The following is a 25,387-nucleotide window of genomic DNA, read 5'->3' as shown; positions in this document are numbered from 1 at the left end:
TGATGTGTGGGGAGAAAAATCAAGCTATCATCCGTTTTTTAGAAAAACTATTAAGCAAGTTATTAGACTCCTCGATAAATATACAGTATGCCAAGTATAATGTTGAAAATGCATAAAATTTACATCCTTAATGCGTACAATATTCGAATTGGAAGTTTAAGTGGTTTAGATGTGTTTTCAAGTTAAATTTATCTTTCGTACTGGGATTACAAAGATAAGAATTTCGAATTTCATTAAAACTAAACGTAGAAAAATATGGCAGATTTTGAAAATTTAGTTACGTTTAATACCTAGTTAATATGTTTTCTATCTTAATATGTTTCAATATGTTGATTTCATCTACTTTTTTTAATTTAATTATATTGATTTATTAATAATTAACCTGTGATTGTAAAAATGTTTTTACAATAAATACTAATTCAATAATAACAATAACAGTAAAAAAAAAACAAAAAAATATCAGAAGTTTTTAATGAAATAAAATTTTATGTTCGTTTCATTTTAAAGAAATGCGTATATGTAATTTAACAGGCGTACGAGGAAGTCATGTAGTGTCCGCATCAGATTTTTTTTTAATGATTTATTTTTCTGCGGTTGAATTTCAGCAAAAAATGTTAAGATTGAAATAACTTACTAGAAAATTTTCCTTTTGTTTATTGAAAGTTTGCGTTTGATGAAATACAAAAAATACAGAGAATAAGATGAAACGCTGAGTTAATTCAGCTAGATTTATATAAAAATTCACCTTAAGGGAAAACTTTTTTTATGTCAATAAGGATAGAAAAAAAAAAATTAATTCATTAAAGCAGGATTACTTTCCTAAAGTAACAAATTTTTAAGTAGACACTCACAGATTAATAATCGATTGTAAACAATTCACAACAATGAAATACCCCTCCCAAAAAATAAAAAAATAAAACAAGAAAGATACAAACAGTACTATTAGTGAGTGAGGAAATGAATAAATAATATAAAAAGATAAAGGGAAGAAAGGAAGAAAATAATAAAAGGATAAAGAACGATGTAAAAAAGGAAGGAGGAAGAAAGAAAGATTCTGGACGACGTCGTGCTGATAGTATATTCTTACCGGAGAACGAGGTAACTATTATTAGGTGTATTTTTCAGGATCAACCGATCATGATATGCAAAACAGGTGGTGGATAGGAATGTGAAAGAACAGCAAAAGCAGCAATCAAAGCGATACAATGCAACACAATGCGGTTTGGTCGACTAGCAAGAAGAAGAACACGATGATGAGGAGGATGAAGATGAAAAGGGACAAGGGACAAGGGAAAGAGAAAAAAGAAAGAGAGACGAGATCAAGAACAAAAACCGCTGTTATGAGTCGGATAAAACTCTCTCTTTGCGTCCTTTAATTCAATACGTATAGCACTCATTTCTCCCGCAACATTCGGTTTTGGTTTAATTCGCAATCATCGAGTACACGACACAGAAAAATAAAAGATGAACGGATAAATCTAAACGCTGTCGATGGAACCGGTGCGATAGCAACAGTAATAAAGAGCATTTTACTAACAATCGGATGTGGTCATTCGTTTTTTATAATGCTTTCGTTTAAGGAAAATCACATTTCTTCTTCTTCTTAAGTCATGTTCGGCTAAATTTCATATTTAAAGTACAATAGTTTAAAGATCTATAATCTCTTTGCATGACAAGGTACATGAGGCTGAACACAAGGAATACGCATTGTTTTTAATAGCTATTCAAATTAGTAACAAGTTCCATTACTATTATTAACGCTACTATATATGGAAATTTGATAATTCTTATTTAAATTTGAAGCAAGCAAAGTTACCTAAGTAGATCATTTATTGGAATTTCATTATAATTCTCATTAAAAGAAAATTAATATTAGATATACCGAATGAACCTTATATTTAAAACAAATATCGTATTTAAATTTACAATAATTTTACGAATCTTTATTCAAACCGGTTAAGTGGATTTAAAAGGACTGCGATCTTAAATAATAAATAAATTTAAACATTTTTCACTTTATAATTATGAATAATTTGCAAGTAAATACAAAACATTTTTACATGATAATGAACAAAACACGTAAAAACACAAAAATTGTCTTTAACAAAACCAATTTATACGATTGACCGACTATTTTTAAAAAATTCACGCACAGCAAACTCAAAAAAAGTTAATGATTTATAATGGACAACAACAATCAAAAAAATATTTTTAAGCAAGTCAAAGCTTTAAACCGGTGCATAATACAACAATACATGTGTAAATTACAGTTTAAACTTGAGTTCATTCATCACAAAGTCTACGCAGTAATTAATTGCGGAAAAGATCAGCGATTCAGAAAAAAACAGTATTACGTCATGAAAACGCTTGGATGATGGAAGCGCAGGATTATCCACAAGAAAGAAAGAAGCAAACTGTGAAAGTCATGATTATTAAAATAAGATTTAAGTATAAAAATTTTAAAAATTCGAATAAACTATTGGTTTTAGGGGCTTCCTTGCTCTGTAGGGAAAACTTAGGAAAAATTAATTAATAAAGATGTGATATGGATCAAAGAAATTAAAGAAGACATGCAAGAATTAAATTTGACTTACAAAGATTTACTTAATAAATCCGAAAAAATAAAAATTTGTTATTAAAGATCCGAATACCAACTTTAATGTAAGCACTTTTAATTATACAAAAAGGGCTTATTCAGAAGAGGATCGTAAAGCAAGATCATTTAGAATGACTAAATATTGAGAGAAAGTAACAGGTAAGAACTTAAAGGCCAAAAGATCGGCAAAAAAGACTTGAATTATTCTGACTAAAGTGCGGCCTTAAAAGTAAAAAAAAAAAAAGGTGTGATATCTAAAAAAAAAGAAATAGTTAAAAATATTGAAAAAACAACGTATAACTTTTATGAAAGTAATGAAAAAAATTGGTTCTCATATTGGGAACGGAATAAAATATAAGTACCAAAGCTACTTAAATTTTCAACCAGGCCATATAAGTGATGATAACCCACCGGGTTGGTCTAATGGTGAACGCGTCTTCCCAAATCAGCTGATTTGAAAGTCGAGAGTTCCAGGCGTTCAAGTCCTAGTAAAGACAGTTACTTTTACACGGATTTGAATACTAGATCGTGGATACCGGTGTTCTTTGGTGGTTGGGTTTCAATTAACCACACATTTCAGGAATGGTCGACCTGAGACTGTACAAGACTACACTTTACTTACACTCATATATATCGTCCTCATTCATCCTCTGAAGTATTATCTGAAAGGTAATTACCGGAGGCTAAACAGGAAAAGAAAGATCATAAGTGATGAAGAAAATACAAAAACATTTTTTTATAACAGATTTATTTAAGTAAAATTTACTCGAAATATGACACCCACTGCAATAGAGGCTAAAATGAGAAAAACAAAATTTTCAAAAAGTTTTTTTTTAATTTTTAGGTCCGGGATCTATAAATAAAAAAAAAAAACTGTAGACATTTCTCGATAGCTCTATATAGAATTACAAACTTTCATACGATTTTTGAAAACTATTTAAACCGAATGGAGATAGAACAAAACAACGAAAGAAACATGTATTTCAATTTAAGAGGTGAGGATTGATTTTTAAAAAAATATTTTTGGACGATTTATACATTCATTGTAAGTAAAAGGTTTGCTTTAAGAAAGTTTTCTCTAAAAAGCCTCAAAAGAAAATCAAAATTGTTTTTTTACGATATCCCCACCAATTTAACGGATTAAAAAAAATTAATACGATTAATGCTTCATATACAGAAATAGTTGGGCCAAATTTGAAGAACTCGCTTTGGTCAATCCTTAGGTATAAGCTCAAAAGCTAATCCTTATATATAAGCTCAAAAGCAGTGCGACACATACATAAATATGTTTTGTACTTCCTTGTACGAAGTATTGTGATTTCATATTTCAACAGAAATATCCATTTTGATTAGTTTTGGCGTGTCGTCTGTACGTACGTATGTATCTCAGATAACTCAAAAACGATTAGCCGTAGGATGTTGAAATTTGGGATTTAGGACTGTTGTAAATCTAGTTGTGCACCTCCCCTATTGACTGCAATCGACTGAACCAAAAGTGTCCAAAAAAGCACAAAATCCAAAAAAATTTGAATTATGGGCTCTTTCTTAACGGCAGTAAGTCCTCATTGAGAGCTTTTCAACGATATATCACAACTGGTACTTATTTTCATTGGTTCCAGAGTTGTAGCCAAATAAAATTTTAATTAATGAAATATTTGGATCTTACAAGGGAGGCATATCAGTTCGAATCAGCTTTCATCTCATTTTACTTTTTTTAAATTAATTTTTAAAAATCGTTGTTCAATTTAAATATACTGATTTATTTTTTAATTATTAACTGCTGATTGTAAAAAAAAAGTGTATATGTAATTTAATAGGCGAACATTATTGTCTAGATGAAGCTTTTGGACCCTGAATCGCAAAAAAAAAACCGATACACTATTTTTGACTTGATACCAACCATATTTCCCCTTTAATACATCTATTTAGGCTATACTCCCCAGGAAAGTAATAAAATATATATATATATATTTATATATTATAAAAACAATACAACAATTTTTTTTAAAAAAGGCGTAATTCAAGGGTTAAATAAAATTATCAATCACTAATTTCCATAAGAAAAATATTTCGAAATACATACGTAAAACATATACTTCAATACAAGTACATAAATGAAATTCTCAAAAACTCCTATTTCTGATCTCTGTCTCTCTGTTTCTATTTAGTTTACGGAACCACTGTAAGGTATTACTTCAGAGGATGAATAAGGATGATATGTATGAGTAAATGAAATGTAGTCTTGTACAGTGTCAGATTTACCATTTCTGGATATGTGGTTAATTGAAACCCAAACCACCAAAGAAAACCGCTATACACGATCTAGGTAACGTATTTATAATCTGCATTTTCTATACTTTATCATGTTTAATTGATAAAAAAAAATATATCTCCACTTTTATAAAAGTTAATTTTTTATTCAACCCTCTTCCACGATACGCACTGGAAAATCCGTAGAAAACACTTTTAAAAACCGTGAAGTTTTTATAATTAATAAAAAATATGTAGATACAACTAACGAAATTAAAAACTAAATCATTTTCAAAATCTCTAAACATATAAATGTAAATAAAATAAAAATTAAATTATAAAATATTTTTCCTATTTTAGATTTTTAATATAAACAATGAAATCACTAATAAAATTATTAGTTTTAAAAATGTATTTATAAAATGTAAATTTATAACTATATATATATATATACTACAAAGAAGGCGGAATCTAGGCGGAGGTGGAGCCTCGAAATGTTTAAGTAGTTCGAACGATTTATTGGCGGCGCACCATCATTGGTCCGCTCTGCGCCAATAACAGGTAAAATAAAAATGCGAGCACATACAACAAACAATAAACCCATGCACCATCCTTTTTTTATGGGAAAGATTTAAATCATCAACAGAAAATAAATAAATTATTTAAAAGTAGAAAATGTAGCCGAACTCATTACGGCAGGGATAAAAAAAATTCAGTAGAAACATAATGAGTTAACAGATACAAAATAAACGTGTACATAATACATAGAGGAAAAATGAATCGGTTTTAGATTTATAAATCAATCCTATATAATTATAAAATATTAACAATTGTTCAATTATAAAGTGAACTTTGTTAGCGAACAAAAACTAAGTATAATTTTTAATGGTTATATAATAATAAATTAGTACTTTTTTAAACTTACATGAATATTCGTCCATAATATTTCATATATATATTTGTTACCTGTAACAAAAACAAATTATCTGATATAAAAACATGTGAAATTTTCAATATTTTATTCATAAAATCTAACAAGTAGAAATATAACAGGTTGACTACTACATCCAAAAAGCAATGCTTGACTACACTGCTATAAAATTTTTACCCAAATTTCTTTCTTTTCAGTTTATAGATTTTCTATACAAAATTTCATTCTGTTTTATTTAAATTCTATGTAATTATAACAGAATAAAGTAAGAAATATATTTGGGCTTCTCCGTATTTCAGTAGGTGAGGCATAAATTTTTGCCTCAAAAAAAAAAAAAGATGAATTCAATGAATGAAATGTAAATTAATTCTTGTGCGGTCGTTTGTGTGGTTCACAACGTATATGGAAAAAAATTACATTCAATTTTATTTTTTATATCGCTTAATTTTTTTATTTTTATATGTTTTATATCTGATTTTGTAATCGATCTTATTCAAAGGGAACTTTGACATTGAAAAAATAAAATAATTTACGTGCACTCTTTAAAGCTTTCGATTTAATTATGATTACAAAAAAAAAAAGAAAAAAACAGTCCTGGTACATCTCCAACACTTGACTTAACTTGTTTGCCGACTTAAATAACAAAAAAATAATATAAAATTTATATTATTTCGGGGAAATAGCTTAGTAAGTAAGTAAGCAATGTTTTGAATGAGACGACGCGCAAAGAAGCTAACATACAATTGGATGACAATCGTCGTAATTTATTTACTAAAGTACGACCGTTTTTGTCTTGAAAAATGAAACGCAATAAAGACCCTTAACAATTGGAAATCACTATCACTGCGACATCAAAGAGAGACTTATATCCCAACAGCTCATTTAAGTTAAGACCCAGAATCGGGTCGCATAGGAATCAACATGTTAAAAACTAACAAAAAAAAAAATATTCAATATAACATTACGGATAATTTTTTTTTAAATTATCAATAAATATAATAAGAAATAAATACAAAATGTTTAATGAAAGAAAAGGAAAAGAATAATAAACGCCATGGTGAGATCACCATACGTCTCACATGTAGCCAGTGAATAAAAGTTTTATAAATAATTTTATATTTTTTAAATTTCAAGAACTCAGTGTTACTTACAAGATGAGATGAAAACTTATGGATTGAACTTCTCATACTAGTTATAGAATTCATGAACGTGAAATACATTTGTAGTAAATTGAATAAAAAAGGGAAATATTAACACCGTTGTCTAATAACAATCTTGCAGGAAGCATAAAAGTATTGTAAACTACTTTTAATTAAAATAGAAGGAAGTTAATATTTAACTGAAGAACAGAAAATGTAATTCTACTGCAAGAAGTTGAAAAAAAAAACTGAATCAAGTTAAAAAGAACAGATGATATTGGTAAAAAAATAAATAGAACTAGTTCACTGCGCTCATTTTATCGTAACGCTAATCGTAAAATCATTTTAATCGATTGGGTTTTTTTTTGTCGATCATATCATAAGATACAGTTCATAAGGATTTTATCAGCTTCCCTGAATATTATACTATTTCCCAGTAAAAAAAACCACATATGATAATCTTTTAAAGAAAACTCTATCCATATTGAACAGAAAAAATGAACTTTTACTCGCTATAATATTATATATCAATCACTAAAAGTATTTTTCTTCGACTATCAATACTTAGCTTTAATCATATTTAATCTGACCTATTTCTTTTAATTTTCACGTGAAATAATTGTTTTCTTTTAATTAACAAATTTCTAATTTTCTGATTTTAATACAGGTCACAACTTGTTCCAACATGATCAAATGATTTATATGGAAAGTTGTCTGCATGACGTTACATAGATCATCTTTAACTATAGTTTTTTTTGAATTTATGTATTACTTTAACAAAATTTGGTTCTCTTATAACATTACTACTAATACTGATGTTTTTATCATTTGTATCTCTTAGTGTTGGAAAACTTTAAACTTTTTAAAAATCGACTGCAGTGCAATAAATTTTCACTCTTGACAAATTAGAAACTTTTTATTGTAAAGAAAAAAAAATCAACTGCTCTTTAAGATGTAAAATGAATACGAAAAGTAATTTTTCTTCTGATTTTATATCAATATTATTTTTACATATTTATCTGAATAATTCTGCCTCGATCGGTTTAAATTTATTTTCTATTACTTATTCATAAATATTTTCATATTTATAAGTTTATAAATTTTAATTTATTTAAATTAAGCGAAATAAAATTTACAAATGAAACAATTATTTTGTGTTTACGATTAATACACCAAATAATAAAGTCTCGTGAGTGGATATATGGAAATAGAAATTTTTTTAGAATATGTAAAATACCATGTCTGACCGGGATTCGAACCCGGGATAATCCGCGTAAAAGGTTGAGACGCTACCGTAAATTAATTTACATTCTTACGTAACATGTTAACAGAAGACTACAAAAGTGAAAACGAAATAAAAACCAACAATAATAACGACTAATGCACAACACTTAACAGTTAGAAATGAAGAAGCGTAAAGTGTTACGTTTTAAGTCTACTTTTGTAAAGTTGTAAAACGCTGTTACTAAGAAAAAGAAATGCTAGAAGCGATTGAAATGTGGCTTGGAGGTAGCGGAAAAGATTAAATGGTCGGACAAATCAAAAAATGAAATAATGAGGAGATTCAACGGGAACAAAAAATTAATCAGGGTAGTTCAAAATAGGAAAATTAAATGGCTAAGGACATTTCAAGAGAGAAGAAGAATTTATTAAATCGATGCTATAAAGTGCGTAATAGAAACGCCGTGAGAAAGTAAAAATTGTACGGGTATTAAATTCAAATGAGAGCTATCAGGATCTCATAAGTTTAGTTAGGAATAGAAAAGAACGAAGACGAACATAGGGCAAAGGACCTGCCTCATGGCAGAAAACCATTTGATGATGATACTAATTAATTATACACCAATTAAATTTAAATAATGACAAATTAATTTATCTTTTAATTTAACATTATTTGTGAATAACGAGCAGGTTAGCGTTTTCTCGCACGTGTTGCTTATTCTCATACTGGAATAAGAAAAGCTATCGATGTTGTGACGCCCTATTGAAAACTATCTGCTAGTATTACAGATACTAACATTGAGTTCGATTCCGCCTCGTCTAGTACGAAAATATAGTTTTCGAAATAGATAATATAACTGATTTCCGTAATACCAATTTTGTAAATATTTGTAATACACTAAATACAATTTCACAACCGTATTTTCATGGATTTTATTAACGATAGTCCTATAACAAATAAATATAATTCCTAAATCTAAATTTCAATTGATTATTTTAACAGGTTACAATAATTTCATTTTTAATCTTAAAACCAAAAAAAATCGACCGCTTGGCATTTTGTTTTCTTTAAATACTCACAAAATATTGTTATTCGCATAAATGAGACGAATCGTTAGCAATATATTTTATAGGAAAACTGTTTCTGAAGATACAGTAGTAGAAACACAGTAACATATCACACACCATTATCTTTCATCGGAGTGTATGGTTAAAAATTAATAAGAAATTAACTTGATAAAATGCAGTGAAATCATAAACGGTACGTAAATAGAATAGATATAAATAAAACTGTAGGAAACATGTTATGGCTAAACAGGATGTGAAATCAACATTTCTTAGTATTTGATTAATCTTGAGAAATTAACAAAAGTTTGATTAGAACTGTAATAATACATCTATTAATGAACTAATATTAGAGAATTTAACTTAGCTTCTAAGTTTGATTTAATTTGAAAAGATAAATAAGAGGACTTTTCAAACCACCAATGGAAATACGAAAGAATCATTTAATTTAAATGAATTTTTCAAAAGATTAAACGGCCAAAATTCAGTAAATGTCATCTAATCGAATATGGTACATTAAAAATCATTTTAAAAATAAGAAAACCCAAAAAATAAAACTATGTTAGAAATTGAACGAAAAAGGAGGGGACCGCCCAAAAACCTAACTGATAAAATAACTGTTGGAACATCGACGTATGCTTATTGCATTTTACGCAAATCGTTTAATTTTTTTATCCATTAAATTACAATAGCTTAACAAGAAAAGAACACAGCCACATACATACATTCATAAAACTAAGAGATTATTTGCAGAAGTACTGCAATTAAACATTTTTGAAACAATATAAACTGTTGAAAACAAAAAAATAGAAACGATCTGGTTTCATATACATTTTAACAATGTGTAGTTTGTACTGTAGACAGAGGTGGATGCAGCGTAAAATTAAAGATGCAGCCGGCGGAAATGACGTCACTGTTGACAGTTGGCATAGTTCCTAAGTGTAAAGATCGGTTCATTCACATTTATTAATCTAATAATAAAAGTAATAACAGTAATCATAAACGCTATAGAAAGAAGTTGGCGCAGTTTAAAGTCTTTCGCCGGTTAGACTTTTATTTATGAATGATATAGATAAGCGGTAATGAATAAGGAAAAATGATATAAAATTATGCTATATTAAATCACGATAATATCGTAATAGGTAAAAAGATAAGTAAAACGTTACAAAATTATAATTATAAATAAAATCGATAAATATTACGCCCAAAAATGTTTACAATTTAAAGTATTTCTTACAATATCTAAGAAGAACCGAATCTCCATACTGATTAGGAGTAAACTAAAGTATACTGTTCTACTACCGAAAGAGGTAACCGGAGTACGAGAGGCACCAAAAATTGTTACTTTCTCTGAGAATACTGATGTGTACTATATCAGTCCATGCAGTCAATAGAGTGAAGGTTCATAGGTAGCGCAGTATTGCAATAGTCTTGTCATAGCGATGTGCATCGATGTATTTCCCTGAATATAAAATCGATAACAATCATTTACTGAATTATTGAATTTTTTGTAAGTTGTGAGTATATTCGGTTTATGCGTTAGGGTGTTTAAATGTACTTTATAGCATTATTTAATTAAAGAATAGCGCCTTTTGTAAAAGACTGTAACTTCTCAAAAATATCGAATTTAATCTTCGTTCAAACAATAATGTCTATTTGATTCAAGAATATTACATCTTCTCTAACAGGTTAAAATATAAAGAGGAGATGTAACAGTCTCGCGACAAGTAAACGTGATTTACATATCTAAAAATCAATTTTTTTTTTGACGTGAGGTCTTTAAAACGACGCCGAAACATACGGGTACCAGAACAGAAATTTGTAATTTAACAAAAAGGGCTGTTGTCAATTAATTTACAGATTATTTAATTTAATTTCTAAGCTTAGATTATTTTTATTTACTTATTATTATTATTTATTAATTAACGAAGACGTCTATATCATCCTGCCTTAATAACTACGTAAGTATTATTCTCAGAGAAGTAAATGCGGTTATCATTTTATAACTTAAATGGTCACCTCACCGATACGACTTGAGTTTGCGCCACTGGCGAACGAGTTGGCGGGGAAGGGGCACAGCGGAGCGGCAAAAACTGGCGCTCTCGCTCATTTCCATTCAATGTAACTCACGACTTGGACGTGTTAGCGCGGTGATTCGTGGGTTTCTATTTACAGTTTGTCGAGATAGATCGATTTAAGTAATAGTAATTGTATTTTGGACAGTATTTATGTGTAAAAGAGTATAAAAATTTAATATGTCAGTCTCAGCCCGCGCAAAAGCCGGCTGGAAATATAAATTCCGCATATCGTTGGAAAGGAGTGTTAAACGAGGATGATGAAAATTACAATGGTTGTCTAATCAAAATGAAGAAATTTTAAGGAAAATAAGAGAGGAGAAGTATCTGTGAAAGAATTATGTAAAACTACGAACTAGAATGTCGGGGCATAACGCATATTAAATGTACCTCAGATCTATAATATTATTAAATATATTAAAAATATCAGGTATAGTTAATTAGATGATAGAAGAAAGTGTCCTACGTTTTTTGCTATTTAACAAAAAATAAAATTCCTTTCGGCACCCCAGAAGGCGGTAGATTTCATCGGTGCTAAGTACGGGATAAAAAAGATTTCCATCTGAAAGCTAAGAAAATCATCAAATTTACTCAATATCACAATGGTTGCATGTGATAAAAAATGTCAAATGTTTAGCATACGACAAGCCCCATCTTCTTACAATTTCAGCAACATTTTGGTCATCCCTTACCTTAAGGGTTGGTCATATCAAAAATTGTTACAGACAAAAGCAATTTTTTTTTATTTTACAAAAAAAAAATTATTTGACGGATGTAAAAAATCAAAAGGAAACTTAAATCTTTAAGATTATAACGATAAAAAGTATTTTCTTTTAAACAACTAGTATTATCAAAAATCAGTTTAGTACAAAGCTATGAATAAATATAAAGAAAGATATTAATTTTAAGGATAGAATATTCAGCAGTATTTTATCCAACAAACAAAATTAATTAAAAAAAATTCCTTTCCGCACGTCGGAAGGCGGAGCTAGATTTCACCGGTGCTAAGTAGGCAATAAAAAAGATTTCCAACGTAAGTTAATAAAAACTTAAAATTTACTCAGTACGACAATGGTTGCATGTGAAAATAGTTTCACATGTTTAGCATAAGACAAGCCCCATCTTTTTACAATTCCAACATTTTGGTCTTCTCTTGCCGTAAGGGTTGGTCATATCAAAAATTGTTTCAGACAAAGTTTTTAGGTAATGTTTAAAGGACTAACGATCACTTTAAACCGATTTGATACTGTGCCTATTAAGGGAGGTATGATTTTTTTTTTGTCTTCGAAACCCCATTTTTTGCACCTCCTGGGACAATGGTTGGTGATATCAAAAAACTTTATTTAGATACGTTTTAGGCCCTTATCCAAAGAACAGTAGGAACTTTAAACGAATTCGATATTTTACTTAATAAGAATTTAATTTTTTCGAAAAAGCCCCCTTTCTCCATATCCACTCCAATGATCCGAGATTTTGCCCATTTCAAAAACTCGACCGAGATTTTGGGTCGTTATATTTTATGTATCGATTTGAAAGCGCAAAATTGCGGCAGTGTCCACAAGATAGTGAAATATATATATATATATATACAAACCTTTGAACTGACGGTGGTTTTGGGGTCTAGGGGATGTGAAACGCGAAGATATGTTGAAATTTTCCGGAAGTCGAATCATGGTACCCATTATAATAGGTAGCTTTCTTATGAAATCTAACTCTTTTTTTTGTTTAACCTCCAGGTCCACAGGTTAAGTATTGCTTCACAGGATGAGATGAATGATTTTTAGCGTGTGTGAAAGTACCATGCTTAACCGGGATTCGAACCCGGGACCTCCAGGTGAAAGGCCAAGACGCTACCACTCGCGCCACGGAGGCCGGCAATTATGAAATCTACCTAAAAGCTGACAAACAGTAGTTTCTGATGTGCGGCTTACACACACATATACACAAAACTTAATTTAAAATATCTATCATTTTATTTAAATATAAAACTTTTTCGTTTATTAATTTCAATTATGCTATTTAAAGCACACGCACATACCGTATTTAATTCACGCGGGTGTGGCGGTACTAGTGGCGACGGTCGGCACTAATTAAACTAATGCAATTTCACAACTTACACAGAACAAATTTGGTGGTACAGGACCTACAAGCCCCGTAAAAACCGGTTCCCGTATGTACGGGAGATCGAGTTCTAGAGACCCAGCCAGACCGAGTTAATTTTTTTCACTTTAAATATTATTCATTTACTTAATTCTACCGTTCACATGTGACGTCACAACACAGCATCTTTTGGGGTGGAGTTGCGGTTTTGTAAAAATTTTATTTTGCTTTTATGTTATTTTTTAATCGTTAACAAATCTGCCTAACAAAAATATAACCTTAATTAGGCGAAACCTCGAGATACTGATGGTGACCTTGCTTTACAGCCTCACCCTCTTGACCCGTTTAAGTTGAAAATTTAATAGCATCAATGCCCCATATATAGAAGTAATCTGACCAGGTCAAAATCGGTCCAGCAGTTCTGTAGATATAAGGTGTGAGACACCGAACACACACATGTGCATACGAACATCCGGAAAATTTTCATCCGCTGTTTTGGGTTCCTTAAGTGTTAAAACGTCAAGATCCTGTGAAAACCTCATATGCCCAAATTGGACCGATTACAATACTTTCCCTTCTAGAGCAATAGCGCTATCTAGACGGGAAAGAATATTAGAGGAACAAGAATATATGTGAAACAGACAATTAAAGCTATAGCATGTAGTAAACATGTTGTGATTACAAGACCGGCAAAGAACAGAAAAGATTGGAGAATAGCAACACACCTATCAACTGACAGATTAACATGAAAAAAATTTGTTATTTGCAATAACTTAACAGCCTGAAAGAGAGAAAACTCTATTGAGAAAATTATACAAATTTACCCAAGAACAACATCCAAAGCAGGTTAGATAAATGAGCAAAATGTTAAGTGAAATATTTTTTCGTTGCATTCTCCGCCAATACACCGTTGTATATCGTCATGCCACGTCCAATGAAATGTAGGTGATAGTCATTCTATCAACACATTCACGGTATTTACTAAAGGACTTGCACTACAAACATCATTACTCCGATGGAAAGTAACTTTAACTACCTACGATGTTTTACTGTCTTAGAGCCGATGAAAGACACTTTGAAAGTAGCTTAAGAAAAAATAATAAAATAATTTCTCATAATGATTAAAAATAATTTACGTAATGGATCGTTTTCCACAGATACGGGTAGATTTTTTTGCTTTAAATTAAATAATAAGTTCATAAACTTTCCAATTTTATTACCTGTTAAATTTTCAAATTTAAAAAAAGTTGGTCAAGTACTGCATTACTTTCCCGGCTACACTGGTCAAATCATGATTAAACGAATAAGATTTAAGCATAATAATTCCCATTTCGAACTTTTTTTTACTTTCTAACTCTGCAGGGAAATTTAGGAAAAAATTATTTACGAAGAAGTGATTCGTAACAAAAAAAAGAATAAATTTTATGAAAGTAATAAAAAAATTGCTTCTCACTATGGGTTCGGAATATAATAAAGTTGACAAAGTTGCTTTAATTATAATATTCCTGTAAGTGAATAATACAAAAAACAATTTTCTTTACTAATAAAAATTAAAAATGAGCCAAAAAACAGAATAATATATTTTTTAGAGGTTGAAAATAAATTTAGTTCTGAAATTATTCATATATAGGTTAAGGTTAAGAAATTTGATTAAGTAATGTTTTTTTCTAAATCTAACAACCCCTTCAACAAAAGCTACAATAAGAAATAGAAAACTTTCAAAAAGCTTTTCTGCATCTTAGTTCCGGGGTTTATAATTAAAAAAAAAATATTACATATATTTCTTGATAGCTCTATATATAAAGTATAAATTTTCAAAAAATGTAATACTCTTAAATATTTTTGAAAAATATTTAAACCGAAGGGAGATTGAAGCAAAAGAACAAACAACATATAAATATATATATATCTCAAATTTAAAAGGTGGGGTTGAGTTTTTGAAACAATTTTTTTTTTTTTAATTATTTTTCGTATATGCATTGTAGGTAACAGATTTATTTTAAGAAAAATTTCTCTAATATCCTGTGAAGAAATTGAGATTAGTTTTTCACGGTATTGCCCATCCATCCCTTTAACGAGTTTTGAAAAAAAAATCAATGTGATCGATCAATGCCCAATATGTAGAAATAATTGAACCAAATTTGAAGAAAATCAGTCGGGTCAATTCTGAGATATATAGTCAAAAGCAGTGTGATACACAAACATTATTATTGTTATTATTTTTTTGTAAGACCCCAGTTGGGCCCAAAAATGAAAAAAATTACAAATAACCCAATACCCCATTTTTGATACGGTCACCATATTTTCCCCTTCAATATATCTATCTATTCGAGCTATATTCGCAAGTAAAAAAAGAAAAAAACAATAAATTAGGTTCGATCTATAGGTTTTTTTTTCTAATTGAACTAGAAATTTTGTAGATACATTAGTTTATGGACTTTCACTAGATATATCATATGAGCGTTTAACGTCATTCCTTAAAATCATGTTACATCAGAAAAAAGTCTTTGAATACTTTTATTTTTTACTCCCTTTGCGTTTTGAACAGTTTTCTTCCATAATAAATAAATCATTCTTCTATGACAACAGAAAAGAAAATTTACGCTTAATATGTCACCAAAAAATTTTAATGCGACAAAAACTTGTATTAAAAATTTAACTCAAAATTACGAAAGAAAAAAAATTAAGTGGAGGCGCCGGGTATCGATCCCGGTACCTCTCGCATGCTAAGCGAGCGCTCTACCATCTGAGCTACGCCCCCTGTGATTCGCAGTAGTGAAACTTCACAGAAGAATTATTGCTAACAAATAAATCGACAAAATATACAAGTTATATTTAAATATTTCAAGTTTTAAAAAACCAAGAAAAAAGTTTCGTTAAAAAATAACAAAATTCGTGCAGATAGAAAGAAAGAAAATTCCTATAGAATGAAAAAAAAAAAATAATTGGAGGCGCCGGGCATCGATCCCGGTACCTCTCGCATGCTAAGCGAGCGCTCTACCATCTGAGCTACGCCCCCGATAAGATTATCACTCTCAATAATTGTACTTAAATTCCCGCACATATTGAATAAATTTCTCATCAAATATTGTAATATATATTTTTTATAAACAAAAAAATCCAATGTTAAAAGTTAAATTTTTATTTAAATTATATAACTGTAGAATAAAATTATTTTGCAGTATTCGAATTCTCAGTAAAATAAATAATAAATACAGAAAAATAAGAAGATTTAAGTAACAAGTTAAAACTTTAAACAGTTAAAAATAAATTTTAACAAATATCAACCAACCTATAAGACAAATTATTATTATTATTATTCATGGAATAAATAACTTTAAATTCATAAAACTGTCCTACTAGTCGTGTTAATTTAAGGGCAAAATGTAGGAGAATAATGATGATCCCAGGGGTATCGTTCCAAAGTGAAGGGCCATTTTAAGAAAGAAGAGGTCCGGTCCAGGAACCCCGTCTAACCATAAACACAACTATTCTTTTCAGCTAAACTGGCAGAGACCCAACCAACACAAACATCTTATTTGATATCAAAGGGTTTTTACCCTTTGATCATGATTTCATATAAATTCAACACGTTTTCTAGCGCCAGTGATTCCTGAATTAATTAGTTGAATAGGAATAAAAAAAAATACAATAGGAAGTACTTCCGGGCATGTACGCGTTTTATCTATTTATATACATGTATACAAATGTTTATCGGTTTTAGTTAAATTACTTATACCACCATAAGTAATATATTTTCAATAATTCGGTTTTTATTTTAAATAAAACATACATACACAATTGCGACGTGTCTAAAATACGTTAAAATATTTATAGCTATTTTCCGCAATTTTTACCATAAAATTGTTAAAAAATTACCTTTTTTATGATACTTCACTTGGGATTTCTGTAAAAGTAATCAATACCGAGATTTTTTACGGTTCATATAAAATTAAATCTAAAAATCACAATAAATTTGGGATAACAAATGACGTTCATAAAAGTATGGAATCGCATGCATTGTTTTACCTTGGATACCAAAAAGGAAAAGAAACACTTTTGACACAAACATTTTGTATTTAAAATCTTTAGATTACGGATTCTATTAATAAAGAAATTAAAATATAGTTAAAAAAAAAGGAGAATGTTCAATAAACTTTTATTTAATTAATTTAAGAGCTGAGGCAGCATAGTGTAGACATATATTATGTTTCGTAACATTATGTTCTGCCTAACATAAAAAAAACTTCGCAAAACTACGCAAGAAGACAAACTTTTAGTTACTTTCTATTGTATAAAATTTTTTGTATAATTTTTTTTTCATTCACCACTGTAAACGACTGCATAAGCACGCATGAAAAATATACGAAGTACGAGGTGCGACAATAAAGTAATGAGACTGATTTTTCTTTGCAAGATGTGGCAACCCTGCAGCTTGCGTAGGCACACCATCTTTGACCTTGGTCTATAAGCTACTTCTAGTCCAAGCGGCACATTGATGCAACTGCGTCGTGAGTTGTGCTGTAATAAGTGAACACGTGTTGGTCTCTCGTCACAGAAATGAAATCGCAAAATATTGCGCAACGGTATGCCATTTCTTTTTGCGTTAAATCGGGTGAAAACGCGACGACAACTTACGGTAAGCTTCAGAAGGCTTTTGGAGAGGAGGTTATGTCAAGAGCTCAAGTTTTTCGGTGGCATAAAATTTTTAGTGAAGGCAGAACGAATGTTGAAGATGAACACCGCAGTGGACGACCATTAAGAACTCAACATCAATCGAGAAACGGTTCGCCTAATATTAACTGAAGATCTTGGTATGAGAAAGATTTGTGCAAAAATGGTCCCCAAAAATCTCACACAACAACAGCGAGAAACACGGAAAAATGTGGCAGCCGATCTGTTAGAGCAAACAGAAATCAATCCAGATTTGTTGAGCCGTGTTATCACTGGTGATGAAGGTTGGTTTTTTCAATACGATCCAGAGACAAAACGCCAAAGTTCGCGATGGTGCTCAAAGGGATCACCCAGACCAAAAAAGCTCGCGTGTCAAAGTCAAAAGTGAAATGCATGCTTGTGTGCTTCTTCGATTCCAAGGAAATTGTTCATAAAGAGCGGGTGCCTCCTGGACAAACACTTAACCAATATTTCTACAAAGAAATTTTAGAAAGAGCTTCGTAAACGAGTTCTTCGTGTCCGTGCCAACATTGCCGATAATTGGATTCTTCTGCATCACGATAATGCGCCATCCGATACTGCTGTCAGTACAGCAATTTTTAACCTCAAACAAATTTCAGTACTACCACAGCCACCTTATTCATCAGATATCGCTCCGTGCGACTTTTTTCTATTTCCAAGAGTCAAAATGGCGGTCAAGGGACACCATTTTCAAACAACACAAGATGTCCAAAAAGCTGTGACGAGGGTCTTGGAGGATATTACAGAAGATGAGTTCCAGAAATGTTACCATCAATGGCAGAAACGCCGGAATAAGTGTGTGCAATCAGAGGGGAACTACTTTGAAGGAGACAACACTAAACATGACTAAAACGGTAAGCAACATTTTTTTTCACATCAGTCTCATTACTTTATTGTCGCACCTGTTATGTTGTCTGTTGTCGACCTTAAATTGAGCGTAACTCAGGAACGACTCAACCAATCTTAATCAAATTTTCACACGCACAACTTCACATACACTATTACAGCAAAACTAAATTTCAAAAAAATTAATGCAATAGTTTTGGAGATTTTATATTTAAGCCTGCATATAAGGAAATTATATTTTAAGTGAACGTTATTTTCGTACTCCTCATACCTCAAAACATAAAGAAAATCCAATTTTACTTCCTTTCCCGATCCCAGAATTACATTGTATTTGGAAATATCCAGAATAACTATAACCACTTAACCATATTTTCCACGCAATTTAAATTAAAATATATTATCTTTAAAAACTGACATTACAGTTATATAGTACAACCGAGTTAGTACAATTTCTAAATAAATAAGAGATAATTCCTAACATTGAACAAGAATTACTTGACGTGCCACATAGTGTAACGTCAAAATTTATGCATTAAACAACCTATTTAAGGGTTTTTTCTTGTCGTCACATCATAATTGATTTAATTTTGTATTTTATGTAAGCAGACACAACATTTTTTAATATTATTATCATTTAATCGCAGAACTGGCAATTTGTCTATGTTTTACGTATACGTTGTACAGCTTTATCCTGGACGTACGTATACGTACGTCCAGGGTCAGTGTAATTCGATACCGTACACATCTACTAATTCCCTGTTCGGGCATATTTTTAAAATCGTATTTTAAAAATTATATAAATTAACTTTGTTCAACATAGATAAAAATAAAACCAAAATTTCACATATACCGAACGTTTTTCGCAGTCCTAGAAGGTAAATAGAAATTTCAGATAAAAAGAATCATATATTTCAATGTATCAACTCCTGATAATTAGATAACGTATAAACCATTTCGTTTTGCGATTCACCACACAATCTTGTTTTCTGGAATATACTAGATGATTATGACAGAAAACATCCTATTTCTTTAATGTTTTCAAACGTATTTTAAGATTAGTAATCGAAAATTACTTATTGTATTAATTATTCTTACAGTGCGTAATATATAAATTGAAATTGAAATTTTTCATAGGTATGTATACGCTAAACAAAAAACAAGTTATATTTACAGATATTATTAATCATTTAAGTTTGTCTACTATCTGCGGTTTCAAAAAACCGCGGATGCGGAAAGGGAATGTAAACTGATAAAATTATTTTTAAAAAAACCGCGTAGTTCCGAAACACGCCGAACAACGTATTTAAAGGATGATTATTATACTGTTTGGAAGGAACTATACTGTTTATCGGGAAAGGCTCTACCAATCGATTTAGTAGTAAAAGTTCGGGCAGCCATGTGAGAAGACTGCGAACCTCGGGAGGCCAAGGTATTTGGGATGCGACTTCGAGCCGGCGTGTACCAGAGCGACACGGTCATCATAAGCTCCGGATATAAATTTCGTAACGTTGCCCATCTCCCGCTTGCGGAAGAGGTTTCAGAGTCTCGCGATCGAAGAACGGCAGCGCGAATGGAACACCACGACAAAGGGAAGGTCTTTGTATAATTTTGTACAAGACTTGGGGGGATGGTACGCCTCAAAATTATTTTTAAGGGCAACGGGGGCTCAAGTTTCCATCGACAGCGTAAATTTGAAACAATATCTGACTCGCCGCTTATGAGTGGCGAGTCAGCGTGGCGTGGGCCGCACTGTCGGGCCGTGTGGGAGTTCCTCGATGGGGTTGCATTGTTCAACCGGCATCAATAATTTGCTTAAGGAAGGACTCTAACCGCATCGGCGGGAGAAGCTACCTTTGAGTAATGATCCACCATCGATCTATAGCTCCAAGCAGCTATAAAGGATAGACAGGTACTTGCTGGCGTACAGCGACCAAGGCGCGGCAGCGAATTGCTGTCCTTATTTAATTAAATTGAAGAGATTAATTTTTAATTTATGACGCTCATATATTTTATTAAAAGACCGGGAGCGCCTGCCCGTTTAGAAAAAAATATGAACGCCTGGACACACAACCGGTGTAATAGACCGTGCTTATATCGTTCACGCAACTAGGTTAGCTCCAGGACCTATTAGGAACTAGGTCGCGTAAACTGTTTCAAGGTACAGTAGCCCTTCGAGACAAGGACCCGTGCTTTAGGGCGACCAGATGGGGTGGTGGCGGGAGAAATGCCAGTAAATCCAACATACTTACTGTTTGAAAACGTAAATCCGAATCGATGCGTATTCGAAAAACGATTTAAAATAATAAACGGCAGAGAGAATTCATTTAAACAATAATTTTTTTTTGCAATCTATCTATTAACGAAGTTATGAAGCGTCGAAATTGCAACTATCGGAACACGAAATAATTTTTATATTATTTTCCATAATTCCTACAAATCTTCTTCAAACAAATTGAAAATCAGTGAAAAAGGCAACAACAAAAAAAAAAAAATGTTTTATTAGTATTCTAAAAAACTAATATTTTTCTCTTAAAAGTTTAACAATATTTAATTCATTAAAAAAAGAACATTATTCTTTCGAAATACATACTGTAATGGATTACGTTGTCGACGAGTAAAGCCACATACCTTTTAAAACAAAATGAAAAAAACGCAAGCATACTTTCACAGGCGTCTAAATTTTTTTATAAAAACCGATTCGAGCACCAAGTAAAAATTTCCTTTATTTAGTTCTCTGAAAAAAACCAGTAATATATAAATCTCTGTTTACAAAGGGTACTGTTATTGAAATCGCTAGTAAATCTTTCATTAAAAAAAAATTGTTTTCTTTAAGAGTGGTGGCCTTTTATAACAAGTAAATAGAAAAATTTGTAGATATGACACTGTACTCCCGTAGTAAAAATAAATCTTGACAGTGTCTTGCTAAAGATACACTTGAATGATAAAATTTAAAAAAAATCTGGCAAAGTATCGCATAACTTTCCCGGCTATTAATAAAAAAAATTAAAAGCGCCAGTGCGAAAAAAAATTTATCAGTTGGGAATAAATTTTAAGAACAATTTTTCTAAAAATATTTATACATAGATTAAGTTTAAAAGATTTGCTCAAGTAAAGTTTTCTCTAAATCTAACACCCCCTTCAATAAAAGCTAAAATAAGAAAAAAGGAAATTTCCAACAATTTTTTTGTATTTTAGATTCGGGATCTATAATTTAAAAAAAATTGTAAACATTTCTTCATAGCTGTATATAAATAAAAAGTATAAATTTTCAACAAACTTTTGAAAAATCTTTTAACCGAAGAGAGAGAGAAAAAGAACAAAAATATATATTTCAATTTTAAGAGGTACGGGTTGTTTTTTGAAATTTTTTTTATTATTTATATATGCATTGTAACTAACAAATTTGTTTAAATAGTCTCTCTATTTCGTCTCTGAAGAAAATCAAAATTGTTTTTTCGCGATATCCCCCTTAATTAATTTAAAAATAAATATGATCAATAACCCCCATACATAGAAATATTTGAGCCAAATATGAAGAAAATCGGTTCGGTCAATCGTTAGATATAAGGTCAAAAGCAGTAGGACACATATATCAAACACACATATACATATGTTTTTCTTTTGTCTAGATGAATTAGTTGGACTCTAAAAGGTAAAAAGTTACTCCATTTTTTGACATGATTACGATACTTTCCGCTTTAATATAGCTATTCCAGTTGTATTCGCTAAGAAAGTAACAATAATAAAAGTAAAGTTCATAAAATTTTTGTTCGTTATAAAGATTTTTTTCTTGGACATGATTAAAATTTTCTAATCAAAAGAAACGTCAATAATATATTTTTCATTTTTATTTCCGCATTTAAAAACAAATTTTGTTACTATTAACTTGAAAACTGATACCAATAAGAGAGCAACGAAAACTATTACTGAAATACAGGACGTTTCATAATGTTCTTCGGAGTTTCGAAAATTCATTTACAAAAAAAAACTATTTCACTCGTAAGAATAAAACAAGTACTGTACGAAAGAGTACTTCAAATAGTTTTTCCACATATACTAGGCACTTAGTAAACCATTTGCTCGCTAGGCGACGACAGTATAGAAAATGGCTGCCACGGGAAGCGAGAAGTCGTTTTGTGCGTTAGAATTTCACTTGTCAAAGTCAGTAATTTCTGTGCAACGTGCGTTTCGGTTGAAATTTAATAAGGAGTCACCCAGTGACAATTCAATTCGTGCACGGTATAAACAATTCAGTGAAACCGGTTGCTTGTGCAAGCGAAAATCAACCGGTCGTCCATCAACCTCAGAAGTCAATATCGAACGCGTGCGTGCAAGTTTCATTCGCAGCCCGTTAAAATCGACTGCGGTTGCAGGCAGAGAATTAGTAATTCCGAAAACAACAGTGTGGAGAGTTCTCCGTAAACGTATATTATGCAAACCGTACCGTTTTCAATTAATCCAGCGTCTTTCTGATGGAGATAAACACGTAGGCTCGATTTTTGTTTACTTTTACAGGAAAAGATGTTAGATGTTATCTAGCTTTTCTAAGCTAGATAATTTTCAGCGATGAAGCTACTTTCCATATTAGCGGCAAAGTAACCCGTCATAACGTGCGAGTTTGGGAAACTGAAAACCCACACGCTTATGTGGAACACATTCGGGAACTTTTTACACAATATTTTCTACATCAATGAACCATTAAATAACATTTTTTCTCCCATTCCACTCCAACAGTCTGCAGCAACGAAAAATAGTTTTTTAAAAGTTTCAAACCTCTATGTATAATATCCATTGCGTTTATAATGTGAATGTATTGATATTTCATTATTCTCAATTTCCTGCATATTTACAAAACAAAAAAAAATTGATCAAAAATGTTCACCCGTTTTTAAAAAATCATAATTGAATTTATTTAAAATTATGACTATCTTTTTATTTTATCAATATATTTGAACAATTTTTTTTTTTAATCTAGTTTCCCACTTTGGAGTTACTCTTTTTTCCACATTAATTTTACCCAATTACTCCCTCTTGAGTAAGGAACCCCCAAAATAAAAAAAATATTTTTTTTTTGCAATTCCAAATTATCAACGCGTAAAACTTATTTTTATAAGGATAAAAATCACAAAAAATCCCCCTTAATGCGAGTGCCCCCAATTCTTTTCTATTTATTCAACCTAAAAAAAAATTATAAATTAAAAATGACATGCCTACAGTTACACTTATACACACAAGCTCACATATAGTAGCAGCACTCCAACTCGTGTATGCTTTATTTGAAGAATGTAACTGATGTAATGACTACCTATTCTCTATTTTTGTAGGCCTATTTACGTCACGCTGTAAATTAAAATAAAATTTATAATATATAAATACATAAAAAAACCACTTACATAATAAGTTTCTGACTTTACACTTATTATGATCTCAAAGGGCTACATAACATTTTAAGATAATGATATAGTAGCAGCACTCCAACTCGTGTATGCTTTATTTGAAGAATGTAACTGATGTAATGACTACCTATTCTCTATTTTTGTAGGCCTATTTACGTCACGCTGTAAATTAAAATAAAATTTATAATATATAAATACATAAAAAAACCACTTACATAATAAGTTTCTGACTTTACACTTATTATGATCTCAAAGGGCTACATAACATTTTAAGATAATCCAGACTTTATTTCATCTGGACCACGTCATTTTCCGTCTTGTCCGGGCGGGTTATATTAAAGAATCTTTCTAATTGAACGCAAAAAATTGACAGATTGTGGTTTTTTAAAAAGTTTTCCAAGCATCATTTGCTTTCAGTAGTTTACGACAAATAATCATGGAACGCTAAACGTCTCAACAACGTTTACAAATCATAAAAATTTATTATCGAAATATGGGATCGGTTACAGCTACGTATCGCCCGCTTCGCGATATTTATGGTGTGCGTAATCGGCCAAATTAAAGCACAGTTCATCGTTTGGTTAAAAAATTAAGAGAATTTTCTCTAATTGATGTTGAAACACCAATTCACAAAAGAAATGCAAGGCGTCAAGAGAAAATTGAAATTCATCGATTTCACATCGTTCACAAGAATTGGGCCTTTCTTCAACAACAATACGGCGAATTTTGCGTCGAGATCATGGTCTAAACCCATATAATATTCAATTAAATCACGAATTAAAGCCACCGGACCATTCCTTGCGTAGAGGGTTTGTTGATTATACTCTAGACCAACTCGAAGTGGAACCCAAAAAAAACAAAAAAAAAATTTATTTTCAGAGGAGGTTAATTTTTGGCTTGACGGATTTGCAAACAAGCAAAACTGTCCTAGTTTGAATGATCTGAATTCACAAATGATTCCTCAACGAACATTTAATCCGAAAAAATCACTGTTTGGAGTGGATCATGGGTTGGTGGCATCACTGGACCATTTTTTTTTCGAAAATAAGCAAGGAGATGCTCTTAGTATATGG

At 30.8% G+C, this 25,387-nt stretch overlaps 1 protein-coding gene and 2 non-coding genes across 6 annotated transcripts in view; all 3 read right to left on the bottom strand.

The window, feature by feature from the left end:
• Zip48C (Zinc/iron regulated transporter-related protein 48C) overlaps positions 1–25,387 on the bottom strand; it is a 454,634-nt gene that overhangs the window by 249,387 nt on the left and 179,860 nt on the right. The gene's annotated exons all lie outside the window — the stretch shown is intronic.
• Positions 16,066–16,138, bottom strand: TRNAA-AGC (transfer RNA alanine (anticodon AGC)). The gene has a single exon. It is a non-coding gene; the product is annotated as a tRNA-Ala (tRNA).
• TRNAA-AGC (transfer RNA alanine (anticodon AGC)) lies at positions 16,324–16,396 on the bottom strand. Its single transcript has one exon. It is a non-coding gene; the product is annotated as a tRNA-Ala (tRNA).

Source organism: Lycorma delicatula, chromosome 6, assembly GCF_047948215.1.
Source record: "Lycorma delicatula isolate Av1 chromosome 6, ASM4794821v1, whole genome shotgun sequence".
In the NCBI taxonomy this organism is placed as follows: domain Eukaryota; kingdom Metazoa; phylum Arthropoda; class Insecta; order Hemiptera; family Fulgoridae; genus Lycorma; species Lycorma delicatula.
Note: the sequence above shows the minus strand (reverse complement) of the source record. Positions and strands in the feature narration are given on the sequence as shown.